This window comes from Sceloporus occidentalis, unplaced genomic scaffold (assembly GCF_023333645.1).
Source record: "Sceloporus occidentalis isolate IW3139 unplaced genomic scaffold, rSceOcc1.0.p SCAF_4, whole genome shotgun sequence".
NCBI lineage: Eukaryota > Metazoa > Chordata > Lepidosauria > Squamata > Phrynosomatidae > Sceloporus > Sceloporus occidentalis.
In genome coordinates, this window is record NW_028316984.1 from 193,224,322 (window position 1) to 193,243,369 (window position 19,048).

Sequence of the window (19,048 nt, forward strand, 5' to 3'; positions counted from 1 at the left end):
GAAGGGCCTGGAATCCATGCCCTTTGAGGAATGACTTAGGGAGCTGGGGATGTTTAGCCTGGAGAAGAGAAGGTTAAGAGGTGATATGATAGGCCTGTTTAAATATTTGATGGGATGTCATATTGAGGTGGGAGCAAGCTTGTTTTCTGCTGGTCCAGAGAACAGGACCTGAACCAATGGATGCAAACTGCAGGAAAAGAGATTCCACCTCAACATTAGGAGGAACTTCCTGACAGTAAGGGCTGTTTGACAGTGGAACACACTCCCTCAGGGTGTAGTGGAGTCTCCCTCCTTGGAGGTCTTTAAACAGAGGCTGGATGGCCATCTGTCATGGATGCTTTGACTGAGAGTTCCTGCATGGCAGGGGGTTTGGACTGGATGGCCCTTGTGGTCTGTTCCAACTCTGTGGTTCTATGATTCTGGGATTATGCTAGGCAGTGCAAGAAAAGGGATATTCATTGTGAAGTTTTTTCAAAACTATGTGTCATAACTGTTAATAATAATAATAATAATTTGTTTTATTTATATACCGCTATTCCAAAGATCATAGTGGTGAACAGCAAGTAAGCTAATTAGCAAGTAAGCTAATTGTTGTTCTTGTTAGCTGCCTTTGAGTTGACTTCAGCTCATGGCAACACTGTGAATGAGACATCTCCAAGTCCCTCTATCTGCTACTTCTCTGCTCAGGTCCTGTAGGTGGAGGCCTGTGGTCTCTCTCATTGAGTCTATCCATCTGGCATGCAGTCTTCCTCTCTTTCTACTGCCCTCTATCTTCCTTAGCATTATTGTTTTTTCTAATGAGTCATGTCTTCTCATGATGTGGCCAAAGTATGACAGCCTCAGTTTAGTCATCTTCGCTTCCAGGGAGAATTGAGTTCCTTGAGTCCAAGTAGTGGGCAAAAGGGGGCATATAAGTGAATAATGTAATAATAATAATAATAATAATAATAATAATAATAGTTCAAGCTTGATTTTTTTCTAGGACCCAATTGTTTCTCTTTTTGGCCATCCATGTAATCCTCAGCACTCTTCTCCACTGCCACATCTCAAAGGAAATAGTTGTCTTCCTATGTGCTTTCTTCACTGTCCAGCTCTTGCATCTGTATATGGTAATGGGGAATACAATGGCTTGGGTGCTAATCGGCTGCTGCAAAAGTTACTTTTTAAAAAATACAACTGCTAGAGTGTTGAAATAGCCATATAGGCTGAAGGATTCTGGGAGATAAATTTCAAAAAAGAAACTTTTCAAAGGTCTGTTTATGATTCCTCAGAAACAAAGCTATTTCAAGTTAGCATATTGCTACTGAGTATTTATCACTGCTTCTACTAACAGACTTTATGCCTTTGTATCAACAGGACCATGGAGAAACAATATCAATGAAAAGTGTCAGGATGCTCCAGTGAATCCCAAGCTAGGTAAGATGCATAAAATGTTTTTCCATTAAAAAAAAAAAGTTGAAGCTCCCATTGTGGAAGTCTGTAGTCATCTGAGAACACAGTCAGAGTATCCCAACTTCCTTTTGCTCTGGTTTTTAGCCCTGGAGCGTCGCTTGGTTTCATTTTCCACCTGCTTTCCCCTTGTGTGTTGGCTAAACAGACAGGCTTCAAAGTGTTTAGAAGCCATTTTATTTGGCCAGTGCGGATGACCCCATAGTATAACCATACTTGTTATATACAGTCCACCGTTCTGGATGCCCCCCCCCCCCCCCCATGTAAGGCAAATCACACGTATACTCAAGCCCCATTCATTTGAATGGGGTGTGCCCCTGTGGTGCATGGTGCGGTGTGCACTACGGGTACACACCCCATTAATTATAAAAGGATTCACCGACTATGTGACCTCGAGTCCACGCATGGCAATCCATGTATGTTAAAACTGATGGCCATTGATTAGTAAAACCTAGATATTTATAGATAACAGAAATGTATATTATTATTATTATTATTATTATTAACCTTTATTTATAAAGCGCTGTAAATTTACACAGCGCTGTACATACAATCTTTTTAATTGCATGGTCCCCTGCCCTAAGGCTTACAATCTAAAAAAGACACGACACAGAAGGAGAAGGGGAAGGGGATGAGGGCCAACAGTTCTTCTCTACCTCCGAGGCCTGGATCAGGGGAGATGGACTGGAGAGAGGACATAGCAATACAGGAAATGATTCAATAAAACAGGCAACAAAGGAACATCAAATAGCAAGTGACAATTATGCAATGAATGGGAACGCTTCTCTGAACAGGATGGTCTTCAACTCCGCTTTGAATATACAAATTGTTGGTTTGGATACTGTAGTAGTAATCTGGATTGTAACAAATGTTTCAGTTGTAAATATTGCCATATACAGTACTTTATCGAGGTAGTTTAAACTGCTCCTGCAAAGCTGAAAAGGGCAAAAATGTATCATCAACATCAAGTATCTGATTTAAGGTAACAATCCCATTGGTGGTCCAGACCTTCCATAAAATCTGGATTCCTCCATAAAGTCAATTTGGCATGAGCATTTGGGTCAAAGCGCAATTGATGAGACAATATTTGCCACACAGTTTTAACTGCTGAAAGGATTGGTCCCCTTTAAAAAAAATAAAATCAGAACCAAGTACTGTCAAAATGCCTCCGATGCTGCCGGCCGAATGCAGCCCGGTTAACATCTGGCTAGAAGCTGTGCTCAGCTGGTTGATTTGCAAAGCCAGGAGCTTCCCGGTTTTGAAGTTAGCCGGGCTGTACTCGGCTGGCAGCATCGGAGGCATTTTGAGTATGATAAAACCCAGTTGCATCCCAAATTAAGATTCAAACCAGGAAAGGTAAACTGGGTTATTTAGAGATGGGGTGAACTCCTTAGTTTAAGTGGATATGTCCAAAAATTAATACAGTATAACAGATATGCTCAATGGTACGTAAGAACATCTGAAAGGCTCAACTCCCTTTCTTTGATAGGACCTTGCATCCTACTCATTGAAATTCTTGGAGATGAGTCCCCCCTCCCCCAATCATTGGAATGATGCATTCATTTTTTGGGAACAGTTGCAAGGTATAAGTAGAGGTTTTCCATGGATAACATAAGCAATTCCAGATACAGCACTCTTTTTATCATGTTTACCTTATGTCACAGACTCATCTTTAAGCCCGCCCGTCTCTTGAAATCTTGTGCAATATCTTTTATCATCTTACTTATATTAAGATTAATCATCTGAAATAAATCCCCAGGGATAATTATACCCAAATAATAATAGAATTTGAGCAATATCAAAACTGTCATGTTTTAAATACAATAGAATCTATCTTGTCTCCCATGGGCAGTACTTCTGACTTGGACCAAATCATTGAATATCCTGATATTTTATCAACATTGTTAAGCAACTGCATCAAAACAGGTATCAACTGCTGAAGCTTTGAAATGAACAACCAAAGATAATATGTGAAGTTTAAAAAAGTTAAACCCATATGCTCAAATCCACTGATCCTGGAATTTGATCTAGAAGCACATGCTATGAATGCCAAACACAAATTGAATATTAAAGGAGACAGTGGACATCCCTGCCTTGTATCCCAAAGGATGAGAAAAAACAATTGGTCATAACCAGTACTCTTGGATAGAAATGGATAATTTTTTTTTATCCATTTCAAAAATATTTTAAGAAACACAAAATTAATCAATACTGTGAAAATAAATGGCCAGTGAATTTTATCAAAGACCTTCTCAGCATCTAAAGAATTGGTCAGTTCCACCTGAGTTTATAGAAATCAACTCCACAACCAATTGAGAATTATCAGCTCCCTGACTGTTTTTGATAAATCCTGCCTGGTTACGATTTACCAAAAATAAAATGATTATTTTGTCATCTGTTCACTAAAACAGCTGTCAATAGTTTGATATCAACATTAAGTAAGGATATAAGCAGTAGTTAGCACAGCAAGTATGATCCTTATCAGGTTTAGGTTGTCAGAGTAATACAGGCATTGTTTAATGATGAAGATTCTAAGATATATTTGTAAAGTTGGAACAGTCTCCAGAATTCTGGGAACAATATTGCACTGTGACAAATAGTCTGATTACTTATTTTATCAAGGCCTCAATTATTTTTATAAAGGAATTGGGGGGGGGGGGGAACCTTAAACTCCATTCACTCGAAACAATGCTCTTTCAGAAATCAGGAATTTCTCTGTGTTTGGCATCACTGAGCTCATTCTTGGGTAGTTCGCCCACTCATGATGTGAGAAACATTCTTCAAATGAGTCAGAATTCTCTCCCTGAGTACTAGCACATGCTTTCTTTCCAGTGCTGTTTGGCCTTTGAAATGCACATTTCATATCTGATTACTACAGAGAAACTCAACATCCAGGATTCAGCTCCTGAGGTCAGCTACAATAATGGATCCAGATTTTTTGGGGGGTGAGTGGTAGGTGGGACATCTCACCAGTGTGGCATAGTGGTTTGAGCTGTCCACTAGGGCTCTGGAGGTAGCAATAACAATAGCAAATACATTTCTATCCTGCTTATCAGTGCACTTAAGCACACTCTAAGCGGTTTACAATGTGTAAACTAATTGCCCACAACAAGCTGGGGACTCATTTTAGCAGTTCCTTTTGGAGAGCCCGTCTATGCTGCAGCATGTGGATGCTGCAGCACAGATGTGGGGCTTACAAGGGTGGCTTCTAGTCACCCATCTATACTGCCCCTAAGTTAAAATTGTAAAAGCAAGAGGAAGAAGTGTTTTGGCCTTCCCAGTCATCTCAGGCAAAAGCAAATCACTACAGCTACTCTTGCCTTCTGTGTTCCTCCGCATTATTACCATCTTGATCACTTTCTGATGTTGTCTGGCCGTACCTCTTCCAGGTTTGTAGATATATTCAGGAATTACGACTCTGGAGATCAGGGTTTGATTCCCCACTTGGCTATGGCAACCCACTGGGTGACCTTGGGTGAGTCACACACTCTCAGCCCCAGAAATTCCTGTGATAGGTTTGCCTTAGGTCACCGTAAGCAGGGAACCACTTGAAGGCACTCAACAATAGTGAGTGTTTTAATTCTCGTTCATGGAGAATTTGATAAGAATTTTTTTAACAAATATTCGTTCCACAAGTCCCACTTTCAAAGGTGGTTTTGTCTCTCTCTTTCAGCAGCTAGAGAAATATTTTTCACAAATTTCCCGAATGACAATAAAAGACAATTCGAACATTTACGCTAATTACTTTGCATTTCAAACTCAATTACCATGTCAAAAGGAAGTTTGGCAGATGTTTAAAGAACATTCCTCTGCTGAAAAAACCAGAAGGTACACACACACACACACACACACACACACACGGGGAAAAAACCCAATCTCAACAAATAAACTTTGATTGAAGCCCCAGCAAGAAATGGTAGAGTTGGGGGGACCCTCAAGAACCATCCAGTCCAACCCCTTCTGCTATGAAGTAATACATAGGAATACATGGGATCCTAGAGGACATGTAGTCTGACCCCTGTTCAACATCAGGATGGCACTGGAAGATGGGACAAACCAAGGGTTTTCTTGGCATAAAGAGGAGCTTTGCCATAGGCTGCCCCTGAAGCTCAGACAGTGTGACCCTCACAGATGAGAAGGGGAGGGGTGGGGTGCCAAATGGCAATGCTCTTCTGCCAAGCAGGAATTCTCAAGAAGGGGCGGAGTGGGGTGCAATGGCAGGAATTCTGCCATGGATAAAACCTAGCATTCGAAGGGATTCCCAGGGGCCATCCAACCTCCCCTTCTACCATGAAGGAATATCTAGGAGTTGGAGTTGAAGCTGGGAGACTGTGACTTGCATTTTAAATGGAAATAATGCACTTTGACACAACTTTTATATTCTGAAGCTCAATCCTATGGAATCCTGGGATCTGTAGATGTAAAAGTCTTTGGCCCTCTCTGCCAAAGAGTGTTGGTGCTTCACAAAAGTACAAATCCCAAGACTCTGTAGGATGTACCATGACAGCTAAGTTGTGTCAAACTGCATTATTTCTAAAGTGTAGATGCACTTAAGTAGGCAATGTGGGATTTTATATTTAAGGATGGTTGAATAATAATGGATGGGGAGAATAATTTATTCTCCCCCCCTCCAAGTACCTGCAAGTAGGTAAAACTAACAACTACTAGTGCTGAGCTCCCACATCTAAAAAACAGTTCCAGGGTTTCTACACAACTGCATGTCAAATGGTTATGCCTGCGAAAAACGCCACGAATGCCACTGTGAAGTGAATGCATCCACTACATAATGTCCAGAAAAGTCAACCACATGTTGAAAGCACCTTCTATGTGTGTATGACACCCATAGGATTCCATCCTGTCAGTGTAGAAGAAGGGATTTCAGCTGGTGCAGAGGGGATCAGAAAAGCTACCGAAGATCTCCCGTCTACATTGTTCTTTAAGAGCCAGGTGACTTGTTCTCTACACCAAATCATTGTAACAGCATATGAACTGTAAGCTGAAGAGTCCAACCTTGCAAAGGTAAGTGTAATAAAACACTGCATTAATTGGGGGGGGGGGGTGTTATGTGGAGTCCTGGCACAGATCAGTCCCATGATGTCATTTTGCAGCTCCTCTGGTTTACCCTCATCTTGAAACTATGCTCTTCTTCCCTCCAACTAAAGCTTGTGTAATGCGAATGACAAAATGGTGTTTTACTAATATGAGACAGGAGGAGGAAATAGAGGGAAGGGAAGGAGGAGAAAGAGAGCCAGTGAGAAGGAAAGGGGTTGACCCAGCTTATTAATGCAGCATTATTTTGGAATTACACTGACCATGAACTGTGTCAGGTTACTTGCTCACAAAATACAGCTGTTGCTCCTTGAGCAGTGCAGAATTGATGCATCCAGCTGCTTTCTCTGTAGTTTCACAGTTTTAATTTTAGTTTTCCATGACAGATGTGATGACACATTGTGTTTTCTGGAGTTCAAGTACCAGTTGTGGGAATGTCCCCATTGCTGGGTTCCCATCAGGCTTCTCCTTTTACCCTTTCAAGCTTCCCTTGGCACCATCTTGTTTTCCCCTTCAGTTTCATGATCAACTTGAATCATGAAACTGCTTACCTTGCCCTTTCAGAAAAACATTGTATCCATCTTTATGTAGGCCTGTTTCAAAGATTCCTCTGCCTGCAAATGTGACCTCCTTTCTAAATACCTGCATAGCAAAGGTTCGCAGTGTGTAAACCCAACTTCCCAGCCCCATTGAAAGTTTAAGCCAGGTATGGGAAGAGTGCAGTTTATGGATTGCATGTCATCCCTGCCAGTTGCCTGACCTCCCATTTTTTTAAAGCTAAGTGCAATTTTCAGATGATTTTTGCTCACAGAAAGGTCCCCCAATCATTTGACCATGCCCAGCCTTGACACCTTGCATCCATGAAACCTGTTTTCATTGGAGTCTCTCTCAAAATGGTGATAGAAAAGTGATGTGACATCACTTCCAGATACCATTTTGAGAAGCAGTCAGACGAAAAATTGAGGTCTTTTGGCGTGCTGGTCAAGTGCACCTCAAGGAAAAGTGTGAGGAGAGGACCCTTCGCATCTTAAACTTAGCAGCTGGAGTTAGAAGAATTTCCAGAGTGAGACAATATTCACAACATTAATCCAATTTGAATCCCTGGCTTTACAAAAAGCCATAAAATGTTGCTATATGTGAGCTCCTTTGGTCGTTTGAGATCATCTGGATGCTTTGTGGATTGGGTGACCATTGCAGTGGTAGGGGGTTGGATTAGATGACCCTTTGGATCACTTCTAACTCTGCAGCTCTATGATTCTTTCACCACCTTTGGAATCACATGGCAGAAGCGACCAGATGCCTATGGCGGTATCTTGTGCTGCCAGATTGTCTTTTAGCTCAGTGCTGTTTGCCTTGATTTGCAGTGGCTTTCTAATGACTTGGTCAGAAGCCTGCTCCCTCTTGGCTCCCTGAGATTTTTAAAGCTGGATTTTGTTGGGAAGGAACCAGGAACATTTGACATGGAAGGAATGCTCTCTGCCACAAACCTCCGACTGTCCAGATGTGTTGGGCTACAAATCCCATCATCCCTAGCCAGCATTCTCTCTCTATCTGATCCACCTCATTGGGTTGTTGTCAGAAAAAAGATGATGATGATGGTTATGATGATGCATAGCAGAGAGTTGGATTGGATGGCCTTTGGGGTCCCTTCCAACTCTACGATTCAATTATCATAGAATCATAGAATCTTAGAGCTAGCAAGCAGGAAATTGCAATTAAAATAATCCTGAATGATGCCTATCCAATGTCTGTTTAAAGACCTCCAAAGACGGAGAGTCTTCCCCACTGCTGAGGCAATCTATCCCATTGCTGAAGACCAATTTTTAGTAAAAATAACTTCTTCCTAATGTTTTTTTTTCTTGTAATTTGAATCCATTGGTTTGTATTCTAGTCTCTGGAGCAGCACAAAACAAGCTGTATCCATCTTCTACATTAGGGTTAGGCAACCTTTTTGAGCCGGGGGCTGGGTTGCTGTCCCTCAGGCGACTGGGGGGGCGAAGCCGGGGGGTGGAGCCACGTGCCGGGGGTGGAGCTTCCACCATCCGGGGGCGGAGCCACATGCCGGGCGGAGCTTCCACCCTCTGGGGGCCAGGCCTCCCCATCTTTGCTGGCCCCTGACCGGGCCGCAGGCCCTGTCAGTGGCCGGCAAAAAAGCCAGTGGGGGCCGCCAGCACTGGAGGCCTCCTCCTCTTTGCCAGTCCTTTTTCCGTCACTGGGGCCCTCCAAGAGGGCTCCGGTGGCGGCAGCGGGCCTCTGGGAGGCCCTTTTGCCGTTGCCAGGGCCCTCTTGGAGGGCCCCAGCGAAGGCAACCGGCCTCCCAGAGGTCCCCTGCCGCCGCCGGAGCCCTCCTGGAGGACCCCAGCAACGGCAGTGGGCCTCCCAGAGGCCCGCTGCTGCCGTCGGAGCCCTGTTCGAGGGCTCCGGCAGCCGCAGCGGGCCTCCTGGAGGCCGAAGTTTCGCGCGACCTTTTCTGTGGTCGCGTGAGACTTCGCCTCTGGGCGCCGCCATTTTTTTGCCCAAAATGGTGGCGAAGTCTCGCGCGACCTCGGGGAAGGTTGCGCGAGACTTCGCCGCCATTTTGGGCAAAAAATGGCGGCGCCCAGAGCGGCGAAAAGCCGTGACCGCTGGTGCTGGTGGCGGCAGTGGCGCAGCAGCAGCAGCGGGGCGGTACAAAGGCCTCCGCAGGCCGGATCCGGCCTGAGGGCCAGAGGTTGCCGACCCCTGTTCTACATAATCGCTTTTCAGATATTTTAAGATGGCTATCACAGTGCCTCTCAGTCTTCTCTTCTCCAAGCTAAACATACCCATCACCTTAAGTTATTCCTCAGAGGGCTTGGATTCCAGATTTTGATGATGATGGTGATACTGATGATATATAGATCCCATTCATTCAGTTCGGTGTGTGCAGTCCTTGGAAAAAGTACTTTATGGGGCTATATCTTCCAGAACCTCTTACCCACTGTGATTGATAGCAAGAGAGCTTTGGAGGAGATTGTGTAACTTTCATTTTGAGTTCTCTGAGATAAATTCAGCCCTCATCCCCCTCTCTCAGTATCTCTCTCTCTGTCTCTGTCTCTCTCTCTCACTGTATGTTGCTTGTTGATGTTTTAAAAGCATGTTGCGAATTGGGCTTCACAGTCAGTTGCGAATTGGGCTCTACAGTTTATTGCCATGGACAATAAATACAGAACATTTCACCGCTTAAGACCGCAGGCAATTCTGCTGGTTTTTCCCCTTTGGAAGGAAAACTGCCCACTTGGCTTTATAACTGAACCATACACATGCAGCTGTGCATCAATCATTCATGAAGACTGTTTTATTTTTATTGTTTAATTGCCTACTTGGAAATTAAGAATAGCAGGGAAATAATTGATGGTTTTGCATTTTGGAAGAGTCGTACTGCCTCCATCTGTATAGAGACAGACGGCTTTCTAGGGATTTCAGGAGGCAGCAGATGAAAAAGAAAAAAAGGGAAAAAAGGAAGTCGCTACGTAAGTTGGGGAAGAGCTTCTCCGATGCTACATCATCTGGTCTGGTATGGATGAGGATAAGGATCCAATGGGAAAAGGAAGTGCTTATGTTTTGGGGGTGCAGGTCTCAATGTTGGCATTCTAAGCAACCCACAGTAATCTTTTAAAGCTGCTGCTAAAAAGTACATACTGTATATACTTGACTATGAGTCAACCTCATATATAACTCCAGGGCAAGTTTTGGGGCCAAAATTATGGATTTTGATATGACCTGTGGATAAGTCAAGGGTAAAATGTAGGGGCATATAATGAAGGATGTAAAGGATGAAATAAAGGAAAACAATGCCAAAGACTTTCAAGATTCCAGCAGGAATAACTATTTGTGCACATACTAAAGGCTGGATGGATGAGAGAGTAGAAGGCGGTTAGTGCTTCCAGGGCAGATTAAACTCTTGCCTTTCACCATATATATATATATATATATGAGTTAAAATACAGTACTTACATTGACCTGTGGATAAGTCAGCTCAGGTTTTTTGGGTCCATTTTTAACCTAACTTTCTAGACTTATACATGAATATATAAAGTACTTATTTTAGTACTTTATTATTGATCTAGAAAGCTCTCCTTCCCTCCATCCTTCTTTCTCTCCAGGGTGACCAAAATTTCTCCTTTTACTAGACATGTCCTACATTTCAACCTTCTTTTCTGGAATCTGGTAGAAATTCAAAAATGTCCTCCATTTTGAACATGACTATGAAAAGTGTGTGCCAAGTATGTGAACCCCAAGCTTTAGCTTGTTCTATGATGCTGCTTGGACATGCACACAACAGCCTCATGCTTAGGCAGGGGGAGACATGAGGAATCACAAAGGGAGAGAAGACTGTCACTGACCATGCGGTGGTTTAGTTGATGTGTGTGTGTTTTCCAGTGAAGAGGGGAAAAGGAAAGAAGGATCTGGGTTGTTGAAGGAGATCATCAGCATTTAGGGAAAGTGGGAGGAATCTTTGGATCCTTAGATAAAATCTACTAGTCCCACACTGATTCTGAATTGACTGAATCCAACAGAACAAATTTGCGGAAAGCATCCTCCACTGATGACTATCAATGCTGTATTGACAGTATATCACTCTTTCGATCATTATACTTAATGGGCATGTGGTTTTTACATGTGCTCACACTACGAGTGGATTCAAACATGGTGCCAGACATCACTTTGGCATTGAAAATAACACTCTTCCCTTGCTTCTCTCCTTATTTCTTAGTACCTGTTGCAAGTAAAATGGCCATCATATTAAGGGCAAAGATGGCAGAAGCAGCATTGTTCTGATCCATATCATTTCCACCTCCATATAATTTCCATATCATTTCTACCTGGTGGAGAACAACTTGGGAGATACCATTAAAGAAAAGGTTCTAGTTCTTTCTTGAGGGTTAGTTTCTGAAGATGGCATTGAGGGATTGAGGTATATAAAATAAAGCAGATATTCCATGCTGTTCCTTTAAGAGCTTACATCTTCCAAGAAAACGTAGCGGAATGATATATTTACTAGGACAATGAATAATTAAATGCTAAAGAATTCACTCACTTGGCAGTTGCAAGGAATTAGAATAAAAATGATCTGATAGTAGAATCCATGGAAAACAGTCCAGTTCAACAGTATTAAAGAATGATAAGCACAGCATTTAAGGGTGCTTTTAAAATGCAAATTGCTACAGACACAATGGACAAGTGCAGAACTGTTGTGATCTGTTCAGCTCCAGCCTGCATTAATTGCAATTGGGGAGTTCTTAAACTATAGGCTTATAGGCTTGGGCCCAAAAAAGTGTGCAGCAAGAATTTTCTCTTGAGGGTTATGGCAATCTGTGGTCCTTTACTTTTTCTCCTGCAGAAAGACAATTATTATCACCACAAAAGTGTGAGGAGCTGAGGCTAGAGCCAGGTTCTTGGGCCACATGTTGCAGGCAAGTTCAGAGTGGTACAAAAGTAAATTTGTTGGCTTCTATGAAAATAACAGATGTCACACTTCTCTAGCCTGGTAGTGGGACGAAGTGCACCAATCCTTAGAAATCCACACATTTTTGACTTGTGTGCAATGTCTTTTTGTGGAAAAGAAATGCACATAGAATCATATGTATACTGGAAAATATGTAGAAATGCTTTTTAGTCAGTGGAGGAAAGGCATAGATTAATACAAATTTGTTCAAAATTGGTGTTTTTTTAAAAAAAACCCATATACATTATTATTATTATTATTATTATTATTATTAACCTTTATTTATAAAACACTGTAAATTTACACAGCGCTGAACATACAACCTTTTAGTTAGACGGTTCCCTGCCCGCAGGCTTACAATCTAAAAAGACACGACACAAAAGGAGAAGGGAGAGGTGGTGGGGAAGGGGATCAGGTCCAGCAGTTCTTCTCTACCTCTGAGGCCTGGACCAAGGCAGATGGAATGGAGGAAGGGCTTGGGTTCTTAATGGATGGTTGGGATGTTCAGTGCTGAGGCACATGAAATGTTCTGATTGGAAGTCTTCCGGCCGAGCAAAATGGCGCCTGTCAGCACTGAACCGGGATGGCTTGGTGCCGAGGGACGGAACGGGGTCTTTTGGAGGACGCTTTGGCAAGCAGTAAAATCCATTTTTGACAGGTTGTGCACGCACATGAGTGTCCACTTTCTGTACCTTTAACAAAGACAAAAATGGGTGTGATAAAGTTTATAGTAGCTGCATCCTTCAGGGTTTGCTTAGGCAGGACGGTGACAAAGAAACAGAACCCAGAGTGTGGCCTAAATGTTCCTTTCTCTAGATAATGTAATTATTCACGTAGTATCTGCCAAGTATGTACTTGTTGTTGTTACTGTTTGCCTTCAAGTCCCTTGTGACTTATGACAGCCCTTGGGTAAGCTTGTCATGAAGCTTTCTTGGCAAGATTTGTTCAGAGTGGATTTGCCATTGCCTTCCTTTGAGGCAGAGAGCATGCGACTTCCCCAAGTTCATCCAGTGGGTTTCCATGGCCAAGCTGGGATTTGAACTCTGGTCTCTCAGAATCCTAGTCCAACACTCAAACCCAATTTATTTATATCCCATCTTTCTCCTGACGTGGGACCAAGATAGAGAGATGCTTACAAAGAATAAGGAGACATAAAGAGACAGACCCCTGTCCAAAGAACATCACAATGTGGAAAGAGAGAAAGATATACCTCTCTCTTTCATACACATTGATCTACAGATATAGGAAGTGTATTTACATCCCCCAGAAACTAATTTAATCAAAAAGCACTTAACTGTTTTATAAGGTGGCAGGATTCAAAGGGCCTAAATACCCTAAAGCAGAGATTCCCAAACTCTGGCCTTCCAGATGTTTTGGACTTCAGCTCCCAGAATCCCAGAGCATCAGCCAAGATGGCTGAGGCTTCTGGGAGCTGAAGTTCCAAAGGCACCAAATTCCATCTTATCTTGGAAGCTAAGCAGGGTCAGCCTGGTTAGTACTTGGATGGGATACTGTAAATGAATACCAGGTGCAATGGATGGAACTGGCAAAACTGCCTCTGAGTATTTCTTGCCTAAGAAGATCCTACAAAATTCTTGGGGTCACCATAAGTCAACAAGTGACTTGAAGGCCCACACACAGAGAAGCAAACACAGACAGAATTCAAAGACATTGCTGTATTGGTCTGAAAAATCAGTGTGCAAAGGGATTTTTGTAGCACTTTTGAGGCTAACTGAACAAAAGCAGTTGGTAGCATGAGCTTTTGTAGACCTGAGCAAGTCTACGAAAGCTCATGCTGCCAACTTCTTTCTTTCAGTTAGTCTCAAAGGTGCTGTAAGATCTCTTTGCATGCGTTTTACAAGATTACTCTGAATATTTCAAGTCACAGCATCCTTTTTTTCTCCTGGCCTGATTGTATGCAAGTAACACCTCCCTCTCCCCTTTGTGTTTTCTTGCTTGCCTTGCAGTATTCAACCATATTTATTTCCTTGTATTGCATTCTAATATTTTGCTGTGGCTCTGTTCTTGTAGACAACTTTCCCAAAGGCACTCAAATGAAACTGGGCTTCTCTCTTTCTCCCCCTGGTGCTCAGCAAGTGGAAGAGCTGAACAATGAAAGAACAGCAAACCTCAGAACCTTTTCTTAAAGCTGTGTCTTAAAATGCGCCTCTAGCTGGAAGGAAGTCAGTCCAAACAAGCCGACCTTTCAAGACCCTAAAGCGCTAGCTATTCTGGACTGCCTTTCCCTGAAACAGAAGAAACAAGATGCTGGAAACAAATGTTACATAGGCAAGCTGATCCAATTCTGCTGAGGCAAACAGAGTTAAATGCTTACTGCTGATGCCAAAGCTCAGTTCTGCAAAGACTGTACTGAAAATGTAAAGCTCCAGACTTCAGTTGGCTTAATTGGATATAATGGCAGAAATCGTACATTTGAGGAGATGGAGTGTAACCTTACCATCGTGGGGTTATGTGACAGTTGCACTATGCTGCCTTGTTAGTGGATTGCAGTGTCGTGGAACTGTATGCACAAACAAATGAGTATGCACATCCATGCAAGTTGAACAGATATGTAGGGTTGCCACATCTCAGGGTCTTGCCCTGAGTCTCCATATTCCATGGGCCATTTTCTTGTGTGAGATGAGGGTGTAAATTCATCAGTTTCAGTGTACTCACTTTCAGGAAAGAGGAGTGGTTCCCAACTTTTGGTCCTCCAGATGTTTTGGAGTTGAGTTCTCAGAATCCTTGACTGTTGGCCAAGCTGGCTGGGCCTTCTGGGAGTTGAAATCCCAAACACTGGGAGGACCAAAGGTTGGGGACCACTGGGCAAGAGGAAAGGTCTGTGTGCAAATCTCCAGTTTAGCTAGTAAGCAGCATTTTGCTATAACTTGCAAGTGTTCATTGATTTGTTGCTGCAGCATACAAAGACACACCTGTGTGTGTGTGCTTCTATACATTTACTTTGTTAACTTCCACCCTCTCTCTCTTCGCTAGAGCCAAGTAGCCTAGAATAAATGTCCGTTATATTATCTCCCTAATTCCCTAAATAATCCCTTAATTTCTCTTTGATCTGGGAACAACTCCTGTAGCTAAGGTTGGAAAATACATTCTCTCTGTGTGTATTTAAATGGCAAGCCATGAGCTACCATGGCAGATACATAATGCTAAATAAATGCACCACAGACCATCATTAAGTGTCAGGTTTTAACATGAAAACTTTAGACAATCCTGAACTGGCAACCCTATAACCCTGTGAAATGGCACCATGCATTGCAACTCCATTTCCTCAGCCCAATATGGACTGCTTCACTGAACAGAACTGGACAACTGCTTCCCTAAGAGAACACATGCATGGGTAAGACACCAACTGAATTCATTATATACTTGAGTATATAATGCTCAAGTCCCATTATATGCGTTGTTGTGTGCCTTCAAGTCATTTCTGACTTCTAGCAACCCTAAGGTGAACCTATCATAGGATTTCCTTGATAAGTTTTTTTTTCAGAAGAGGTTTGCCATTGCCACCCATTATATACAGTGGCAAAATGACATCCCTTATAGAAAACAGCAAAATCAAGATTTGCTTTTTGGATTTTTGGGGGGTGTGCTTGAATATTTTCAAATGGTGTTGAATCTGTGGATGCGGAATCCATAAATACAAAGTGCCAACTGTACTCTAAGGTACAACCAGATGTCCACTTTTGACATCAGATTTTTGGATGGCATGGAAGGGCAGCAAAATATTAGCTAATTTATTTATGACTCTTATATGATTATACAAGTGGTAGGGCTGGATAGTAATTGGCTTACGTGGGCCTGTATTGGACCTTACAAGGGTGGATAAGGAAATGACTTCAATAGGCTTTGAATCATAGGTCCTCACATACCTAACAGGAAATGCAGAGCTACTGGGAAACTAATGCACTTCGCCTCTGATTTGACAAGACATTTATAAAGCATCTAGAGGGCCGCCTGGGGTATGCTGTCCATGCAATTGTGCTGCACTCTTCACAAGTCTTTAAGGAAACTAAAAGGCAGTGTGTGAAAACAATGGCAGCACAATATCAAGAAACAGTCAGTTAAAGTGACACAAAAGCCCAAGGGTAAAAGTCGACTGCCTCACTCACACACAAATCCTAAGTACAAATTGTCGGTGAGGAACAAGACCTGCCATTCCCTCATAATGCAAATGGATCATGAGCTGCTCATTCAGTTCCTTCTTGATCGTCCAAGTTGCAGTTCCTGGACTCCCAAGACTTTGTTTTGACAGTGCAGATTAGACCCTTGATTGGTACCAAAAGTTGACATTTACCACTGCTATAAGATGAACTTTATTGCTAATAAAGGATGCAGCAGGCAGTCCACATCACAGGAAGCATTGTGGGTTTTTAGCTGATAGGTTTCAGCATCCCTTTGCAGCAAGCGGTAGAACTAGGCCCCTAAACAACTAATTTAACCCACACTATCCCATGGCTGACATTCCAGATCCCCACGGCTAACTATAAGGTGATTTATCATTTTCTATTTGATGTTCTTTTTGTTGCCTGTTTTATTGAACCTTTTCCTGTATTGCTATGTATTTTATATGTATTATCCTATTATTTCCTAGATTGTACACCATAGGCAGGTTTACTCTTATCTATTTATTGTTTGTATGTACAGCGCTGTGCAAATCTACAGCACTATATAAATAATAATAATAATATTAATAATAATCATGGGTTTTTCTTGGCAAAATATGTTCATAGGGGGTTTGCCTTTCATATTGGCTCTCTTTTACACCTGGACCACAGAGCAGTGTCTTCAACATACATACATACATACATGCGCGCGCGCACGCACGCACACACACACACACACACCTTATGTAACACTGGAATCCATCTATCTCACTTTTTAAAAATTAAAACTAGAGTCCTATGACTGTGAATTTGTTCCATCTGAAGAAATAAAACTGATGTAATCTCATAACTATTATAGTCGGCCCTCTGTATCCATGGATTTTTTTTAATGTACACAATCAACCATCCACAGTTTGAAAGTATTCCCAACAAATACAAATCCCAAAAAAGCAAACCTTGATTTTGCTATTTTATATAAGAAACAGCATTCTGCTATGCCACTGTATTTAATGGGCATTGAGCATCTACAGATTTTGGTATCCACAGCAGGTCTTAGAACTATACCCAGCCAATAACAAGGGCCTAGTGTATTGACATAAATGCTCCCCAGGAGCTTAGAAAAGTTATTTATTTCTACAAAAACTCCCAGAATCCCCCAGCCAGCATGGGCTGGGGGATTCAAAGGGCTGTAATCCAAACAAGTAATTTTTCCAAATTCAGCATCCCCATTCTGGAATAAAAACATCCCCTGTAAAATAAAGGATCTCTGGGTGAGTCACGTTCCTTCCGACTAAAATCTCCATCACTGAGCCAATTTCCCCCTCGGTGCCATCTCTCTTAAGTCACCGTAATCCATGTTCCCACATAGATCTCCTTAAACTGCTCAGTTCCCTCTGGGATACACAAATCAAGCTGCCTGTCATTCACTGCTGAAATGAGCCACATTCAGCTATTCTGGGGTCAGTGGTAGCGCTTGCTTGCTTCTCATAAGAATGCAAGAAGAGCCCTCCTGGATTTGACTCAAGATTTCTGTAGTCCAGGGTCTAGTTAACACAGTGGACAACCAGATGCACACAAGCAGGGCACAAGCAAAACAGCACCCTCCATTTTGTGTTCCCCAGCAACTCCTAGGCAGAAACATGCTACCTCTGACACTGGTGTGAGATACACTGTATTGTGAAGGTTGCAGGATCCCTCCCTTTTCCTAGTAATTCAGTGGGCAATTACTTTGGGGTTCCACTTGGACTTTCCACTTCTGTCTCTGCAAGGGCAATGCACAGAGTAAGCAAAGCATGTGAAAGGAGTATGGGAAGGAGAAGTCCTTTAATGAAAGACTATCCTAAGTAAGAAATATATCTTAGCAAAAGGCATCTCTCTTCACGATAACCAGCATGGTGCAGTGGTTTGAGTGTTGGACTACAACTCTGGAGACCAGGGTTTGAATCCCTGCTCAGCCATGAAACCCAGTGGGTGACCCTTGGCAAGTCACACTCTCTCAGCCTTAGAAGATGGCAATGGCACTCGCCTCTGAAGAAACGTGCCAAGAAACTCCTACGATAGGTTCACCTTAGGGTTGCCGTTAGTCAGAAATGACTTGAAGGCACACTAGAACAACAAGCAATGTCTTTTTATGAAGTGCACCTTCCCTTCAGGCCCTCTTACAGAAGTTAGTAAATAGTCTCAGGCAATGTTTTGAACCTAGTGAAATGGACTTTTGGTAAGCAGACCTATTGATTTCACACATCAACACTAACGGCCCACTGTAAAGATCTGAAAGACTTGTGTCACCTCACTCAGCCCTTTGGAAATTTAAGGCAAGGGACATGTTGCATCTTTTGGGAATCTATTAGATTCTATCCCATTCCCACAACTGCATAAATATGTTTTATAACCTGAGGCTTTAACATCATTCTGTACTGTATCTGAAAGTGGGTTTATATCTGCAAAAACTCATCCTAAAATAAAAACCACTTAGTCTTAAAGGTCCTGCCATATTCTGTTTTCCCCTCTACTATTCTTTCTCCTTATGCTGCAAGGGACTAACATGGCTACTCCTTCTAAAGCTTCTACCATCATGAGTATATTTCCTGATACAGGCTACATCTGCACTGCAGAAATAATGCAGTTTGACATTACTTAAACTGCCATGGCTTCATCCTATGGAATCCTGGAGTTTGCAGTCTATTGTTGCACCAGAGCTCTCCGACAGAGAAAGAAAAATGTCTCACAAAACAGAATTTCATAGCATTCAGCCATGGAAGGTACAGCAGTGTCAAACTGCATTATTTCTGCAGTCCAGATTAGACCCAAGTTTGCATTTTAAAAAACATTTTTATCCCTCTATAAAATGTTGCTTTAATCCACAATTTTCCAAGGGTGATGCTCGTGTTAAGAAATTTCTCCCTGCCTGTTAGGTTCTGTGAGGACATTCTGACTCCCAACATTATGAATTCAGCTCTCC